Below are 18,015 nucleotides of genomic sequence, written 5' to 3' on the forward strand. Positions count from 1 at the left end.
AGCAGCCCGAGAAAGCCCGAATGTCCGCTTCAGGATCCGTTTTGACGGCGCTCGCTTGCGCAGAGGGGGCGAGGGGTTCCGGATCATCGTCAGACAATGAAAGCCCACCCTCCGATGCCGCGGAGGACATCTGATCTCCGGTGTCAGCGAGCGTGAGAGCTACCATCTGATTAGATGGATCACTCCCAGTACCCGAAGCTTGGATGGAGCGCTTGGAGGAGCGAGAGGTCCGGGAGCCCGTGGGCGGCGGATTGTCTCTCGCTGAAGCCCTCAGATCTGCCCGAGCGCCCTCTGCAGAGCAGGAGGCAACTGGGGTGGCTCGCTCTCTTACGAAAGCTAACCGCGATCTCAACTGCGCAACGGTCATGGCATCGCAGTGGCGTTATGAACCGCCCCCGAGCAGCACATTAACATGCTGGACCCCCAAACATGTAATGCAGTGATCGTGTCCATCATCCGGAGCCAGGAAACCCCCGCAACCAGAAACGCACAGTCGGAGCGCCATCCTGAAAAGGACGTGCTGCACGACTGTGTTGCTCTTTTAGGATTTGCAACAATACGCACCGCTCTTGGAGGACCGGACCCAAAGGGACGCCAGGCAAGGGAGATACCCAGCTCGACCGTCTGCCGCTGCATGGACTCGCTCTGGACCGGGATGCAATCGTTCTCTCGAAATGGCTGTAGATCAGCAGGAGGAACCCTCATAAGCTCGATCAGAAAAGGCTCTGAAGCGAAAAGGATAGCGTCTGCTGGCGCCAGGCGTGCTTATATACTCACTTGATTGCATATGCCGCACACCTGCGCAGGCTTGCGCTGCCAATTCATTCTTAATTGGCCCGTTCAATACTCTTTCAGACGAGTAGCTTCTGAACCGAACCTCCCATACGTGGATTTTAACAATCAAATCCACTTATAGTGCTGGAGTTCCCCCCGAAGGGGAACTGACCACAGCAATGCATTTTTGAAAGTCTGACCTCTATGACAATCATTCAAATTTTATCTTTCCCTATTTTTCTTTAGCCTATGTATCTTGCCTTTTTATGCCATGTTAGGCTTTATATTTGTCCAGTGATAACTAAAGCATAACAAACACTCCACATTCACTATTTTCCAACAATCCTCTTTGACTACTAAAGGGCCTTCAAAAACAATTTGTCCATACAAAAATATGTTAACCAGTTTTTTATGTTCATGGTAATTCAAGCGAATTCATGTATCATCAGTCACTTACCGTTCGACCACCTCCAAATTCAAAATAAAACAACTTTTGTTCGCCTGATATTCAAAGAGACGTGCTTTCAATTTTATAACTATGTAGACCCTTGGGCTCCCCTAGAAACCATCCATATTTATATATACCATTCATATTACCTCTCAGGGTCTGACATGGGACAAAATTTGCACTGTAAAAAAAACAGAATAAATTAATAAATGGACTAAGCCTAAAAGAAAATGAATGAATGAACTTTTAAAAAGGACGGCATGGTGGCGCACCTCACAGCAAGAGGATTATTGGTTCAAGCCCCAGCTGGGTCAGTTGGCATTTATGTGTGGAGTTTGCATGTTCAAATCCAAAGACAAATAGATGAATTGGGTACGTTAAATTCTGTGTAATGTTTGTCGGTATGTCCTGGTCTAATAACCAGTGACAGAGTAAGTATTACTAAATACTTACTTACCTACTAACTTGTGTTTTTCGAATAAAATCAGAAGCTTTTTATTAGCACTTGATGCAAGTACTTTTTACTATGAATTGCTTAATATCTTTCTCATTGTAAGTCACATTGCAGGAAATTATCTGTTAACTGACTAAAGGTTAAAGTCATTATTATACATATTTGAGAAAAATCTACTTCATTGCCTATATGAACTTCAGATGATTACAGACAAGCACCTTTCTGAAATGGCAATTACACTGTAGTATGTGGTGATCACATTCACTACATGTATTCACTACAGACTGTCTTTCTATTGTGCCTTTTGTGTGCATTTGAAACCTTACAGTTGAAATAGCTCAACACATGTTTGACATGATAGATTGGCTGAAGGCATTAACTGAATGTGAGCTAGAGAAATTATTATTTGTTTCATATGCATGAGATGAGATTAAAACAATCCGTAACACATTTCTGACTGTTTAGCCCTTTTGGGGGAGAACAGTTTTCTGCAGTCATGGTTATTTTAAGATTGAGCACCTTAGATCACCTTAGACAACATTTAGTCACAAGCTTAAATATACGACCCATTTTAGCACTTGAGAACTGTTGGTGTTAAATGTGAAAAGAAAGACCACACACCAGTTAACGACACCATTGCATGTAAATAGCCACAATAATGACTGAACTGGCTGGTCAGAGCTGTAAACTTTTGACATCATCAGTGCAATCAAATGAGGGTTTTCCTTGTAATTGTCATCCTTGGGTGTAAAACTGTCTCCTTCTGTAAAGCTAATTTTCCCAGCTGTTTTTTTAATGGTCTGGGTGCTCAAACCAAGATAAATGCTATGACTCCTGTTGTCATTAAATGATTAAAATAAATGCCCAGCTCTAAATGAGATCATTTTGGTTTTCCTGGAGAGAGGGAAATAAGATCTGTTTTCACCCCTACACACTAACTACATGAAACTTAAAATGTAGTACTAAGATGCCAAAAAAATCAGAGAAACAGTTTCAAATATTTGCTTTGTTGCAAAACCTGAGGTTGTCTACTGTACACAGCACCGTTGTAAAGGATCTTTTGTGCTCTCGCAATGTGAAGACTGTTCCAAAAATTAGTCAGCATAATGCTGAGACACTTCATTTAGCCAAATACTGAGACAATATTATGTCTTCTGTGTAGATTAGAAACCCAGAATGCAATCTGCCCAGCTCTGTGAAAGGCTAAGATTGCAGCCAAAGCAAGATAACTTTCCATAAATATGCTTAGTTTTCATTTGATAATGAAACAAAATAGTAAACACTTACCTAATATATCGGCATTTAAACACCAACGACCTTTATTTTCTTTCAAACGAATTACATGGGCTATGGGACTATGCATGAATTTATACTTCTCATCTCGTACTATGTTATGACATTAAACCATGTTTGCCATAGTGAAAACTAAAGCATTTTGACGTTTGAATGTCATTTTAAGCTTAATCAATGGCTTTGTAATTATAGTAAACTTCTAAGGTACAGTAGCAGTAATTGTTTGAGGGGGGGCTCTCAGGGATTGCCACCAGTGGAGAAGCATATATATATATATATATATATATATATATATATATATATATATATATATATATATATATATATATATATATATATATATATATAAATACAATGTGTGTGTCTCTAAAAAATGTAAAATTAATAAAGAGTTAGAGTTAGAATGCTGTTTTTGTGAAAGCTTTAATGAAACTATTTCACATTTATTTAGGTTTTGCCAATATACTCGACTTTTTTTCTTAATGTTAAAGCCTTTATTGCTCATAATATTTTGAAATCATTTTCCTTATCTTATAAACATGTGATTTTGGGTTATATTGTTAAGGATCATTTTTTAAAAGATGCTGGTTTTATTATAAACTTAATTTTATTAGTATGTAAATTTCACATACATTAATCCAAGTTTGCCAAAAGCAAACCTCTCTTCATGGTGCTAGAAAAATAAATTCAAATGTATATAAAAGTGGTTTCTAAGTCTAAAAATAGAAAAGCAAAGAAAACAGTTAATATATACTCTTCCTTTAACATTTTTGTATAAAAAAATGTTTGTATATATGCATATCCTGTAGTAAAACTGCATTTAATAACTCTTGTTAATAACTAAAATTGGAAAAATGTGTGTAATTTATCTTTATGTAATTCAATAGTTATGTACGTTCTCCTCTGTTTTTTTCTCTCATTTTCTTTACATAAATTTTCCCCCTCATTTATTCTATTCTTGTTCATTCATTCATTCATTCATTCATTCATTCATTCATTCTCTTTTCAGCTTAGTCCTTTTATTAATCTGGGGTCGCCACAGTGAAATGAACCGCTAACTTATCCAGCACACGCAGTAGATGTCATTCTAGCTGCAACTCATCTCTGGGAAACATCCATACACACTCATTCACACTCATGCACTATGGACAATTTAGCTTACCCAATTCACCTGTACCGCATTTCTTTGGACTGTAGGGGAAACCGAAGCACCCAGAGGAAACCCACGAGAACGCAGGGAGAACATGCAAAATCCACACGAAAATGCAAACTGACCCAGCCGAGGCTCAAACCACCAACCTTCTTGCTGTGAGGCGACAACACTACCTACTGCACCACTGCATCACCTCCATTCTTGTTAAGAAATGTAAAGTGATTTTGTTCTTATTAAAAAAAAATGATAAATTGTGTGGTGTGGTAAAACCAGCATACACCAAGCTGATGGTCAGCCATTGAGCTTCAGCAGGCTGTTGGTTTGGCTAGTTGGATTGGTGTGTTCTGCATTTTGCCTTTCGGTGGGTTAACATTGGTTCGAGTTGGCCATATTCAACATTTTTTTTTAGCAACAAATAAGAGCAAGAACACAAAGAAGCCAGGTGTAATTTTATTTCTATTCTCAATGATTTGCAAACAATATGGTTTACACTTACACTTTGCAAATGTATGTTGTCTTAAAACGTTTCATTGCTCCTGAGAGCAAAGAAGATATTTTGAAAAGATGCTGATTAACAACGTTACCCAATAAATCATTATTTTTTTGTATTGTGAAAGTCAGGTGATCATTAGTCAGCATTTACTTTATTTCTCCGTCTACACTTTATCCAAGTATCAATTTGTGTATATATTCATTCATTGATTGATTTTCTTTTTGACTTATTATTAAACTTAAACTTTATTAATCAGAGGTCACCACAGCAGAATGAGCCGCCAACTTATCCAGCATATGTTTAGGCAGTGGATGCCCTTTGTCAGGGTTCTGCCACTCTGATCTTGTAAATTCTTGTTTTGGTGGCGGATCTCTGACACTACTCGTGTCTGGTCCTGTTTCTGTCTCTGTGTGCGCGCGCGCGCCGTCGTGGGTGTATGCAGAGTGTGCGCGCTCCTGCTTGACGCAGCCGCGTGCGCGCTCTGCGTCCCTCAGACGCGTGCGCTCTTGTATTCGTGTTTGTGTTTTCGTCTGTCAGCAGCATGGTGTTTCATTCCCAGCGTCTCAGTCTTGTTGGTTTCGGTTTTGGTCGGCGCTGGGATGAAGCATGCATGCTGCATATGTGAGCGCATGGTGAGTTTTCATTCATCGTGTGCTCGTGTCTTGCGTCTTTTGTCAAAGCACGTGGCTCGGTGTTTACATTGTGGTCACGTGCTTTTGTCGTGTGCTTTAGTGTTGTGTTATGTGAGCGCATGGCTTGTATTGTCTCTCTGTGTCATGCGCTCTTCCGTCTATTGTCTAGTCCCACCCTCCTTGTCAACCCATTATTAGTTAATTGTGTTCACCTGTGTGTCAATTTACTTTTTGCTTTATAATCCCCCTCATGTTTTCAGTCCTTTGTGAGTTCGTCGTCGAAAGTTTCCTGTCCTGTTGTGTCTAGCCCTGTCTTGTCCAGCCAGTCAAGTTTGTTTGTTCATTTATTTGTTTTATTAGAGTTTTTCCCCCTCGGGTTGTTTGTTTTGCCTTTTTGTTTTCATTTTATAATTAATAAAAACCCATTATTGCTGCACCTGAGTCCTCGCTCCTTTTCCCCTCACCGACCGTGACACCCTTCTAACCACAACCCAGTACTGGGAAACATCCATACACTCTTACATTCAAACCTCCACATACACTACAGCCAATTTTAGCTTATTCATTTCACCTATTGCACATGTCTCTGGACTTGTAGGGGAAACTGGAGCACCCAGAGGAAACCCATGCCAATATCCAAACTCCACACAGAAATGCCAACTTTCTCAGCCGGGGCTCGAACCAGCAACCTTCTTACTGTGAGACGACAGTGCTACCCGCTGCGCCACCGCACCACCCTCTGTGTATATAACGCTGTATTTATACTGTGTATAAAAAATCTTCAATCGTCTATCTTTTACTGATCCATGAGAAAAGGGATTGTTTTGAAAACTCTGTCCCCATCATTGATGGTTTTCATGTAAATTCAACAAGGTCAGACTCCTTGACTGCCCTTTAGTCATAACAGCAGATGGAAAAGCAAAGCATGGCACACATTAGAATGTTGCTGTTTATGTAGACTGTACCCAGAGAGGCAGCTCAAAAAGATTGTAATAAAGCCAATGTGCTGTGAGAACGGCATAAAGTAACAGAAAAAGAACCACACCTTTCATACTAAAAACTCAACATTACAGAGAGAACTGAAGAAAACCATCTTAGTTAGAAATGCAGACTCCACACTGAAAATTAAAAACCGTGAAACTGTTTAACAGGATTTAATAATATATGACATATAAGACTTCTAACATTGCTGCCAACTGGAATGAAACATGCTTCAGGACCGCCACACACTTGCATCACAGCTCACTCACTCTTGGCCTCAGATTTACAGTATGTCACAACTACTTATTAGAACTGCCAAAACGCAGTGATGACATTACCCACAGAATGATATTTTAAAGGTTGAATTTTCATGGTTCACAGTCCACCTAATCTTTGTGGGAGTCTTTTTTCAGGAACCCAAGAAAGGAAACATTGTGGGTGATCACGTTGTTTTAACCAACAAACAAACTGTTGCCCCTCACCCCCATCTTTTTAAACAAGCAGGAACTCTTCTTGCCTTTTGGCCTCGAATGCCTGGTGGGTGAAAAAATACACACTTCTGTGCCATTTGGCAGAAGGGGTCACATGACATGCTCACTCTCTTTAACTGCCAGAGCTAAAACTTTCTGAGATTTTGCAAATGAGTTACATCACGCTATGCTACACAAAGGTAAACTCTTTCTGGCCCTCTGCTGTATAGAGAAACTGCATGTGTTGCTTCCATCTCTGGCGCTTTCTTTTTTACGGGCTGCTGTAAGACCTCCAGTGACAACTTAATGGTGCCATCCAAGTCAATCGCAGGTGTATCCACAAGCCAATTGGCCTGGGTCCCAAAAAAACACCAGCGAGCAAATGGCAGAACCTTGTAATAAAATAGCAAACACCAGTAGTTGCAAGGAGGCTCGTCTAGACGGCAGTCATTTACTCTGTTTCGCAGTGTCTGAAAGAAGAATGTATAAAATAACCATCTTTGTTTTTGCTGAAAATTTGTTCATTCGGTCCCTCTAAAGACTGAGTTAAACACGAGCCAAACATGTGGCACTAATAATGTGAACAGTTCTACGGTGTATATCAGAGGGATTCAATGGATGGAGACATGGCAGGAGTTGCAGCTAATGTTTGTTTTGTCTCCTCTGGATTTTTTTTCCTGTGTAACATGTTGACACAATTAGGTCAAAAAAGCAAAAGCCGAATGATTCGGATCATGTACCCCCGACCCTCATTATGGTACTTTGCTTTATGAATGTTTCTGTATGGGATTGTCTTCAAATCTACATAATAATGAGCCAGAAATGAATCATAAAAGAATAGGCAACATAGTACAATACAACAAGAAAAAAATAAAAGAAACTTGGATGAGATACACATTCACGGGGTGTTTAAAATAAATAAGCACTCCTCATAATTTCTATAGGATGCTATACAATAATATATTTGTGTATACACATTAGATTAGTCAGTACCAAATGAAGTTTGTAACTAATTTAACAAAAAACATACAGTTGAATTCAAAATTATTAGTCCCCTTTGATTTTTTTATTCTTTTTAAAATATTTGCCAAACAATGTTTAACAGAGCAAGGACATTTTCACAATATGTCTGATAATTTTATTTCCTCTGGAGAAAGTCTTATTTGTTTCATTTCAGCTTGAATAAAAGCAGCTTTTATTTTTTTTTTAAATACCATTTTAAGGTCAAAATTATTAGCCCCTTTAAGCTATATATATATATTTTGATTCACTCTTAAAAGAAACGGTTCTACATAGAACCTCAAGGAACCTTTTTTAAGAGTGTAGACTAGAGAACAAACCATTGTTATACAATAACTTCCCTAATTAACCTAACCTGCCTAGTTAACCTAATTAACCTAGTTAAGCCTTTAAATGTCACTTTAAGCTGTATGGAAGTGTCTTGAAAAATATCTAGTCAAATATTATTTACTGTCATAATAGCAAATATAAAATAAATCAGTTATCAGAAATGAGTTATTAAAAATAATATGTTTAGAAATGTGTTGAAAAAATCTCTTCGTTAAACAGAAATTTGGGAAAAAATAAACAGGGGGGCTAATACTTTAGGGAGGCTAAAAAGTCTGACTTCCACTGTAATATCACAGTTCAAAAACTGTGTAAACCCAAATTAACAGACCCTTTTCACAAGCCGGTTATGATGCATATTACAATCATCAGCATCTTAAATCCTTAAAAGTTTTTTTATATTTCTTTATATTTCTGCAAAATCAAACAAAAAGTGATCAGGGGTAGCTTAAATAATGTGTCGATGCTCTTTGGGTAAGGGGTTTTTCAAAATAAACAACAAAAATTATTCCAAGGCACTCTAAGTCACTGATTCTCTGATAAAAGGCAGCTCCTTTATAGGATTAGCCATGTAGATAAATGCTTTTTAATATTTTTTTCCACATTTTTTGATTGCCTTGGACTGATTTTTGCTTTTTAAATGCAGTTTGATTGGTTATGGTAAACAAGTGTGGGTTTAGTTCATTTAATTAATAGTTCATTTAATTATTCAGAGAAAACACATCTGAGCTGGTCTTCGTGACAGAATCAGCAATGGAGAAACAGAAAGTGGAGCAATGGCCTGACTTGAACCTGATGCTGCAGCTGCTGACCACTAGAGGCCTCAAGTGAAATAACACACACAAATAAAGAGTAACTACAACACTTCCATACCTACAAGTGGTGACGCTGCTATTTAAAGAGTTGTCTTGTTTACGATGGTAATTGCTAATAACAGTCTCCCCCTCTTGTTAATGTCTTGTTAAGCAGACGGTGAGGTCTTGCAGTGCTCAGATCACCCCATACCTTGAAGAATGAACGTATTGCCTGTCAGCAAAGGCCTCACAAAGATAAACAGCTCCATAATTTAGTCTCATGACACCTACTTTTATAACTGATAGTGTAAGTTAAGATTACGACAATAAATGTTCATTCCTGAATCATAGTCGCTGACGCCCATCTTTTGACAGTTTCCAGAGCTCAGTAAATTATCTAAGAATCTGTCAAAAGTATGCACATAAACACAGCATTTAACTATAATTTGAATGTTTTTTAATTCTGTGTTGTTTTTGGAGTTATGTGTATTACCTTTTTGCTATCTGTTGAAGAATATTTAAAGAAACACTCCACCTTTTTTAAAAATAGGCCCATTTTGCAACTACCATAGAGTTTTGCCATTTTGTTTTATCTATTCAGCCAATCTCCGGCTCTGATGAGAGCACTTTTAGCTTAGCTTAGCATAGATCATTGAATCATTTTAGACCATTAGCATCTCATTCAAAAATAAAAAGGCCTAATTTCCTAGCCATATTGGCCTAGAAAATAGCAAGGTATTTTTCTCAGTGGTAGTACACAATCTAACTACATATATACTAAGGGTGAACGATAAGCGTATTCGTATTAAACCGTTCGGTGCAGGACTTGCTGCCTTCCCCGCTGTCATGTAAAACAGTAGACCATCGCTTTTGAACTCAGAATATCACTTTATTCTCGTGCTGGCTCCGCCCCCGTTGCCCCAGCAACCCTGGACCCCGACACAAAACAGCCAATCTCAATAACATGTTCACATATCACCACACCTGGCCACCTCCAAACACTACTCCAGGCGCTACCCTAGCTCTCAAAATGGCTAGTAGCATAAATGTAATCCCAGACATCCCAAGTCCCAGAAGTTTCGTGAGACTCCTGGATGCGCAAGTGAAAGATAATCTTCCGGAAATCGTGCGTCTCCCCCCCGGTCCTTAAATTTGTTGCACACCCCTCTCCACGGCATCCCTTCCAGCTCTTCAGGTACGCTGGGCACAACTCAGCCCCACTGCTCAGTAACATCACACGCCCCCACCGCTCTTCAGATACCATCACCACTACCAAGAGAGAGGTGGAAAAGAAAAAATCTGGTAATATTTTATTTTACCGGTAATATTTGAACATCCCAACTAATTAACACTGACATCATGAACTGGAACTGGAACAGCATTCAGACAGGCAATTCCTACATTCGAACAGGGCAAAACAAATCACCGAGGCGATGGGCACCTTTATAGCTGTGTATATGAGAGATCTCAATTGGTAGTGGCAATTTCGGGTTTTAAGAAATTGTTAAATGTAAAAGAGCCCCGTTGCAATATTCCTTTATAAGCCAATTTCAGTCAGATAATTCCTGCTTTCAGATCCACAAAAATGGCAGGTGACAGTCAAATCAAGCAGATATGTGCTGTCTGAAGAATAGGTGGACACTCATCTTTCTAAAAAAACAAAAAAAACTGAAAAAAAGATTGAAACTGTGTTCCATATAAAAACTAAATAGTTATTTTTATTTTTATTTGTTTGACTACTACAATATATATATATATATATATATATATATATATATATATATATATATATATATATATATATATATATATATATATATATATATATATATATTTTTTTTTTTTTTTTTTTTTTAATCAGTTTAATTTGTTATAAGCAGCTTTTTGGTTTTGAGTATAAAGAAGGGTTTGTTTTATTTGCTGCTAAGCAGAAACCCCGGAAGTATAGCTCTATCACCGTTTACAGTAAAATAAAAAAATTATTATTTTATATAATATTTTTTATTAGTATATTAGGAAACAATACAATTTTGTTGCATTTATTCATATTCAGTTGATTAAGTAATTTATTTATCAGGGGTCACCACAGTGAAATGAACTGCCAACCATTTTGCCATACAGTATATTTTATGCAGTGCAAGCCCTTTTAGCCGCAACCCTTTACTGGGAAACACTCATACACTCTCACATTCTCACACACACTCATACTACGGACAATTTAGTTCATTCAATTCACCTATAGTGCATGTCTTTGGATTGTGTGGGAAACCAGAGCGCCAGGAGAAAACCCTTACTAACACAAGGAGAACATGCAAACTCCATACAGAAATGCTAACTGGCCCAGCCGGGACTCGAACCAGCAACCTTCTTGCTGTGAGGTGACAGTGCCTCACAATCATGCCACCCCATATTAAAATTTTAATTTTGTAAATTTACTGTTGTAAATATATCAAAAACATTTTTATTAGTATTTGTTTTGTAAGAACATGCATTGCTAAGTACTTAATTTAGTACTTTTATTTTTATTAACCCTAAGATTTTAGACATTCAAAAATATTTCTATCTTGTATTAATATTGTCTTATGCTAAATAATCATACATAAATAGACTGCTAATATATTTAGCTTTCAGTTTGAGTTTAAATCTCCTATGATGGACAAGATAGCGCTAAGCATGGCCGCCGTGTTGTGAGCTCCCAGCAAACTTTATTTTTGTTGTGTGTGTTTTACTTGTATTTTTGTTGTTTTTTGTGCTGGATGTACATGCTCTCGTTACCTACGACAGACATACATTTCGAGAAATTGGCTCCCTCGTTGCACATCGAAGACCAGACTTTGACTTCTTTAATGACGCTCTGTTTGCAAACACAGCAACAGAGCCGTTTGTCTGGGTCACACAACCGATGCGACGACAGCAACGCTGGTGGAAAAGAGGAAAGAGAGCTGGCGTCTTAGTCTGATGAGGATTAGTTGACCTCCTCTCCCCACCATTCTGCTGGCTAACGTTCAGTCACTGGAAAACAAACTTTGCGAGCTACGGGTGGCGTGCATTTCCTTCCAACAGGACACGAAACTGCTGCATTATCCGCCTTACAGAAACCTGGCTATCTGCGGAGGTACCAGACACAGCTGACACTTCTTTAACCTCACGCTCTGTGGTTCCCACATGCTTTAAGACAGCTAATATTGTGTCGATACCGAAATCAGCAAAAAACACTTGCTTGAATGACTGGCGTCCAGTTGCTCTGACACCCATCTTCAGCAAGTGCTTTGAGAAGCTGATTAAAAAGCACATCTGCTCGGAACTGCCCGCGGACACTAACCCTCTTCAATTTGCATACAGGAATAACCGCTCCACTGATGATGCAATTGCTTTTACCTTTCACACTGCTCTATCTCACCTGGAAAGCAAAAACACGTAAGTGAGAATGATGTTTGTGGACTACAGCTCAGCATTCAATACCATAGTGCCTGCCAAGCTGGTGGTGAAGCTCCAAGCTCTGGGCCTACACAGCTCTCAGTGCAACTGGATCCTGGACTTCCTGTCAAGCAGACGCCAGGTGGTCAGAATGAACAACATTAACTCATTCACACTGATCCTCAACACTGGTGCTCCACAAGGCTGTGTTCGCAGCTCACTCTTGAACTCCCTGTACACACATGACTGTACAGCCAAACATACGCTTATTTCACGCGGCCGCCATTTTAAAGAACCAAAGCGAGGCTGCGGTGGGAAAAAAAACGGAAGTATAGGACCAGCACTTTAAACATTGCAGTAACATGCCGTGTACTACAAACCTCCAGCTGTTGCAGAGGTTTCAAAGTGCAGAAATGGTGTAAACATTACTTCAATATCATTTAGTAAGTTTATTTTAAACAATTAAAAGCAATTTAGCATCAAATAACATCACAATCTCAGCGATGCGCTTTAGTGTCCTCCTGGACTTCAGTTCATGGCACTAGTTAAACACTGTGGGGACGCTGTCCTGCTTTAGCCTGTGTAACCCAGTGAGTGAAAAAACACTGCAGTCCTCTGCAGCACACCCTCGTGTTGTCTGTAATAGTGTGATCCCACTACTGAAGTTTTAAACCCGGCTATTTTCCGCTAACATGGAAGCGCTGCTAAGCGCGGATGACTCGACTGATCTTCAGTATCCGTGTATTGGTGTTTGGTTTGCTCTCAGTTTACCGCTCTTTACCCAGTGCAAACACAGACACGGAGACTGAAGCGCGAAGCAGCCTTTAAGATCAGCCGAGTCATCAAGCAGATCGCTCCTCTGTCTGTGTTGTGTTTGTGCTCGTTAAACAGCAGTGGGTGAACTGATGACCTTCTCGGCCAATCACAAGCATTTCTGGTGAACACTGTTTCAAGAAAGCAGTGCCTTAATGTTCACGGGAAATGTATGTTTTTTCTTTTAATTCAGTATCGTGACGAGTCTAATATAATGAAAGAATCAGTTTATTAACTTGAGTTTAATGAATGGCATGGAAAACGTGTTTGGGAAAGAAAACATTAGCTAACTAGTGCCATTTCCCTTAACTTAGCTGAAAATGAGCTCTGATATCCCTTATTATATTCACCATTCATTCCGAACAAACCTCCGGGTCACCCGAACGGCGGTGAAATTATAAATTTGTGTCACTTTCTCTTCGCTGAATAGATATATAGCCATTTACACAACATTCCTATGTAACTTCCAATAATACTTCCGGGTTTCTTACCACCGCAGCCTCGATTTCGCTTTTCAAAAAGGCGGCTGTGTGAAATCAGTCTATAGCTCCAACGTCATCGTTAAATTTGTTTATGACACAGCGGTGGTGGGCCTAATCACCAATAATGATGAGACAGCCTACAGAGAGGAGGTGCACACTCTGATGCAGTGGTGTCAGAAAAACCACCTCTCAATCAACATCAGCAAAACCATGGAGCTGGTGGTGGATTTCAGGAGAAAGAAGAGAGAACAAACTCCCATCACCATCAACGGGACACCAGTGGAGAGAGTCAACACTTTCAAGTTTCTTGGAGTCCACATCACTGAGGATTTGACATGAACTCCTCACACAGATGCAGTGCTGAGGAAGGCACAACAACGCCTCTTTTTCCTCAGGCGTCTCAGGAGGTTTGGAATGAGCCCCCAGATCCTCCGCTCCTTCTACACCTGCACTGTGGAGAGCATCCTGACTGGCTGTATCACCAAGTGGTATAGAAACAGCAACAGCAGCAATCGCAAAGGCCTACATAGGATTGTGCAAACTGCTGGACGCATAGTAGGAGGTGAGCTTCCATCCCTTCAGGACATCTACACCAGGCAGTGCATGAGGAAAGCCAAGAGAATCATCAGCGATTCCAGCCACCCAAGCCATACACTATTGTAACCCAGCTCACTGACTAGGTCACTAAAACAAATTATAAATAGTTTATTTTAAATTATAACATTTTATTTTATGATTGTGAGGAGAAATATTAAATAGTTCATTTATATTATATACATAGTGTTTAAAAGTTAATAATAAATAGAGAATAAAGTAAGTTTTGACTTGGTGGAGGTCGGAGGTTAGCTCCGCCCCCTTGCGTGTGTGTGTGAGAGCTGCCGGTCAAGGAGAGTCACTTTGATTAATCAGCGCGAGCAGATTGAACGACATTAGACACTGTGAAACAGAAGTTAAGATAATCCAAATGATCTAAAAATCATATTGTTTCGGTGATTGACTGAGAAAAGCCCTAAAGTTTCTGGTTTTAAGGATAGGAAGCTGACAACAAGTGATAGAAACGAGAGAAGTGTGAGCGGTAGTGATGGTGAAATGAAGCTTTCTGAACCAGTAAAGCGCTCGACTCAATTGTATCGGAAAAAGGTTCGTTACTCGAAGCTTTCTAAATCAGAGCTCGATGAGAACCTCTTCTGGTGAAAGTGTGGGAATGCACTGTGTTGCCATAATGTCAAATGTTCACAACTGACCAACTCATTCATGTAGTAATACAACAACAGCAATATAAACTAATTACTCAATTACTGTAGTTTTTACACAAGATATATTACATTACACAACTGATGATTGTAGTAAAATCCAAGGTATTCAAAAGTTCATCATAATACAATTAGTCCCACTCCAAGCAGGGATCAAACCAGCGCTTCCTGATTGGGAGGCGAGTGCTCTAGGAGGACGCTATGTGAACGATGCTTTATGGTCGCATTTACCAGATGGTCTCTCTTAAACACAATACTACGATATGCGGTGGTTTTCTTTAAAGATAGTCATAAAAAAATATGCTAATACACTTTAGTATTGTTCAAAACCTTTTTACTAAAAATACTATTGTAGTTTAGTTTAATTACTGGTGTGCGGGACTGGTGCAGTGCTTTGAAACAAATGTATGTAATAGACGCCAATTCTCTCGTTTTACTATGAGGGTGTTTAAACCTTTGAATCAAAATTCGAAGCAGTCACGTGGGTAAAGGCGAAAATGAAGCTTCGGACGTCACTGATCACGTGATGATGGCAAAACGAATCAAGCTCCGGTACACTGCTTCACTGCGAGATGTATCGTTATTTGATACATGCTTCGAAGCCTCGGTGCACAACGTCACATCACTAGTGAGCGGAGCACATTAATGCGATCGAGAGAACAGAAAACTTATATTTAATCGAGACACATTCTTTATTCTCCCTGTTCATCTTTATCTTTCCTTGGTGAGTAAGAGATCATTATTATTAGCTGTTAATTGGTTTTGACATGTTTTTGTAGCTGTTTAGAATAGAAAGCAAGCATGATTTATTTAAAAATGTTTATCTGGAGTTTATTTTATTACCACATAATTGTAAATATTGTTTATGCACTTCGAAAAATGTGCATTGGTTGAATTTGCATTTATTTTTCTTTGTTTTTCATTGGAAATGTATTGCATGTGACGCTAGCTTTGCTAGCTGTGTACATAGACTTTAATGTATTCAGTGAGAACATGTGACTGACTAGCATGTATGTTATCTATGCTGAAATGAGTGACACAGACAATGTGTTTTATTTAAACATGTTTATTGAGTTATTAATCCTTGTTTCTCTTTTGGCTTTGTGTTTTATCAAGGCCGGGTTTTTTGTGTGTGTGCGTGTGTTCCCCTTTCTTGTTTCTGCTACAATATCCCGATCTGTCCCTGCCGTCGATGCTTTCTCGGTGGTCCGGACATGGCGAGCCGCCCTTTTGAAAGATCGTGCCTGGAAGTAAATTAATCCGTTGCTCATTGAACTGGTAGGACAAAACATTCTTGCACTTTCACTGCGCTCATATTTTTGTTTCTATTCAATTTTGGATTTTTTTCTCTATCTGGACTGATTTTTTTGGATTTTTCACATCGAATTGGAGCTAAAAGAACTTTTGAGTGTTGAACATTGAACTTGGACTCTGAATTACTACTTTTATTCAATCTTTTCCTTCGTTTTTTTAATTTTTCTTCCACATTGTATATGATTTGTGAAACTGAATTTTTCTGAAGTGAGATTATCATCTGAAGTGTGGTGATTTCATTATATCTTTTGTTTTATTCTAGTATTCACCAAACAACTGTTTTGACGTTTATTTATTTGTTTTATTTTGTTTTCCTCATCCAACTTGCTTAAACAATATACTTACCTCAGTTATTCAACTTTATCTTTGAGTCTGACTTATTTGACTATCTAAAACTGGTTGTTATTTCTATACACTCTTGCGAGCGAATTAAAATCTTCTGACATCTGGTCCTAATAAGAAAATAGCAAATACTGTAAAAATAACACAATAGAAAACGCATCAATAACACATAGATAAGGGTTACAATATTCTCTCAGCTACCCTCAGGCAGATGTTTCCGCAGTATAAGGTCACGCACCAGCCGACTGAAGGTAAGTTTCTTCCCTCAGACTATCAGGCTGATGAACACTTAACACACCCCACACAAAATATAACTGTCAATAAATTTACATTGTCTGTTTTTTGCACTGTCTGGAGCCAGCACCTAAGCTTTACACTCCTCACAGCACACGTGCTGCTGATGATGTGACACTAAAAGTGATTTGATTTGATTTTGATTTCATTTGTGTAGTCTAAGGTCTTTATTTTAATACTGTAAATAAATTAATTTACCACTGCATCAAATACAATTAGTATTCTAGAATTTTGCGAGGCATTGCCCAAAAACAGCACAGATGCTGCTATCAGACGCTGTTTAGAGTGACTTGGGTAAACCAGATACCCTTAATCAATCAATAAACCACTCACCTTCTTTCTTTCTGTAATATCTGCTATCAAAGCCTCTGCCTCTGTTACAAGCTTTATTTGTTTATTTATTAATTCTCAATAACTGAGATGAGATAAACTTAAAAAAAAAGACTTTTGCTGCTTGTAGAAATTATTTTTGTCTAATTTTTTTTTTAATGTTTTGTCCATTTAAATTTGTAAAAACAATTAAGTTAAATTAATTGATTTTTGTGTTGGGAAAACATAAAGAAATTGTGTGGAACCAAACATATTTTACAGTGTACATAAGAATTAAATCTACACAGATCAGCATTTAATTATCAAAACCTATCAAATGTGTTGAAATAAAAGATCTGAACTGTACTTTGCATGTTGTAACTGCATGATTCCAGGCAGCTATAAAAAATAATGCACGCCCAAGGTGTAACGGCAACTCTGCTTTGCGCCATTAATTTTCTGTCATCAGCTTATCGTTATATTCCATTTTGTCTATTATTCTTTTAAAGTCTTCTAATTTGATTGGCTAAGCATGCTATCCAGATTGCTGATATTTGGTTTAATAGCATTGGGATGTTTTGTTTTCCTGCTAATTATCTGTGAATAAAAATTTCATGCAAAACTATCAAACTTTTGATGATTTCATACTTGCAGAGTGCTTTCCTTATTCTTTCCTTCAGTTTCCAGAGTTGTAATTGTTGGATCAGAATTGGTGTCCTGCTGGATTATTCTGTCCATAAGAAATCTAACTTGCCATTGCCCAGTTTGCTTCTCCATTAGCAGTCAGCTGGACTGCGGAACTAAATCAGCTTGGCATGAATGCTGAATCGCTGGTGCACAAATAAAAAAGGCAGTCAGTGGAAATTAACCTTTTTTTTTTAGACCCCATTAGCAACAATCTTTTGATGTGATGAAGTAACTGTACTTTCTAGCATTTCACTGTTTTAATACT

The 18,015-nt window shown here is 38.5% G+C and overlaps 1 long non-coding RNA gene across 1 annotated transcript in view; it reads right to left on the reverse strand.

Moving 5' to 3' along the window:
• Positions 1-724: 724 nt before the first annotated feature.
• Positions 725-18,015, reverse strand: part of LOC147840216 (uncharacterized) — an 81,976-nt gene continuing 64,685 nt past the window's right edge. Inside the window, exon 3 of the long non-coding RNA XR_015511185.1 lies at positions 725-941. This is a non-coding gene — a long non-coding RNA (uncharacterized LOC147840216). The remainder of the gene's footprint in view (positions 942-18,015) is intronic.

This window comes from Danio rerio, chromosome 16, assembly GCF_052040795.2.
Source record: "Danio rerio strain M-AB ecotype USA chromosome 16, GRCz13ab, whole genome shotgun sequence".
NCBI lineage: Eukaryota > Metazoa > Chordata > Actinopteri > Cypriniformes > Danionidae > Danio > Danio rerio.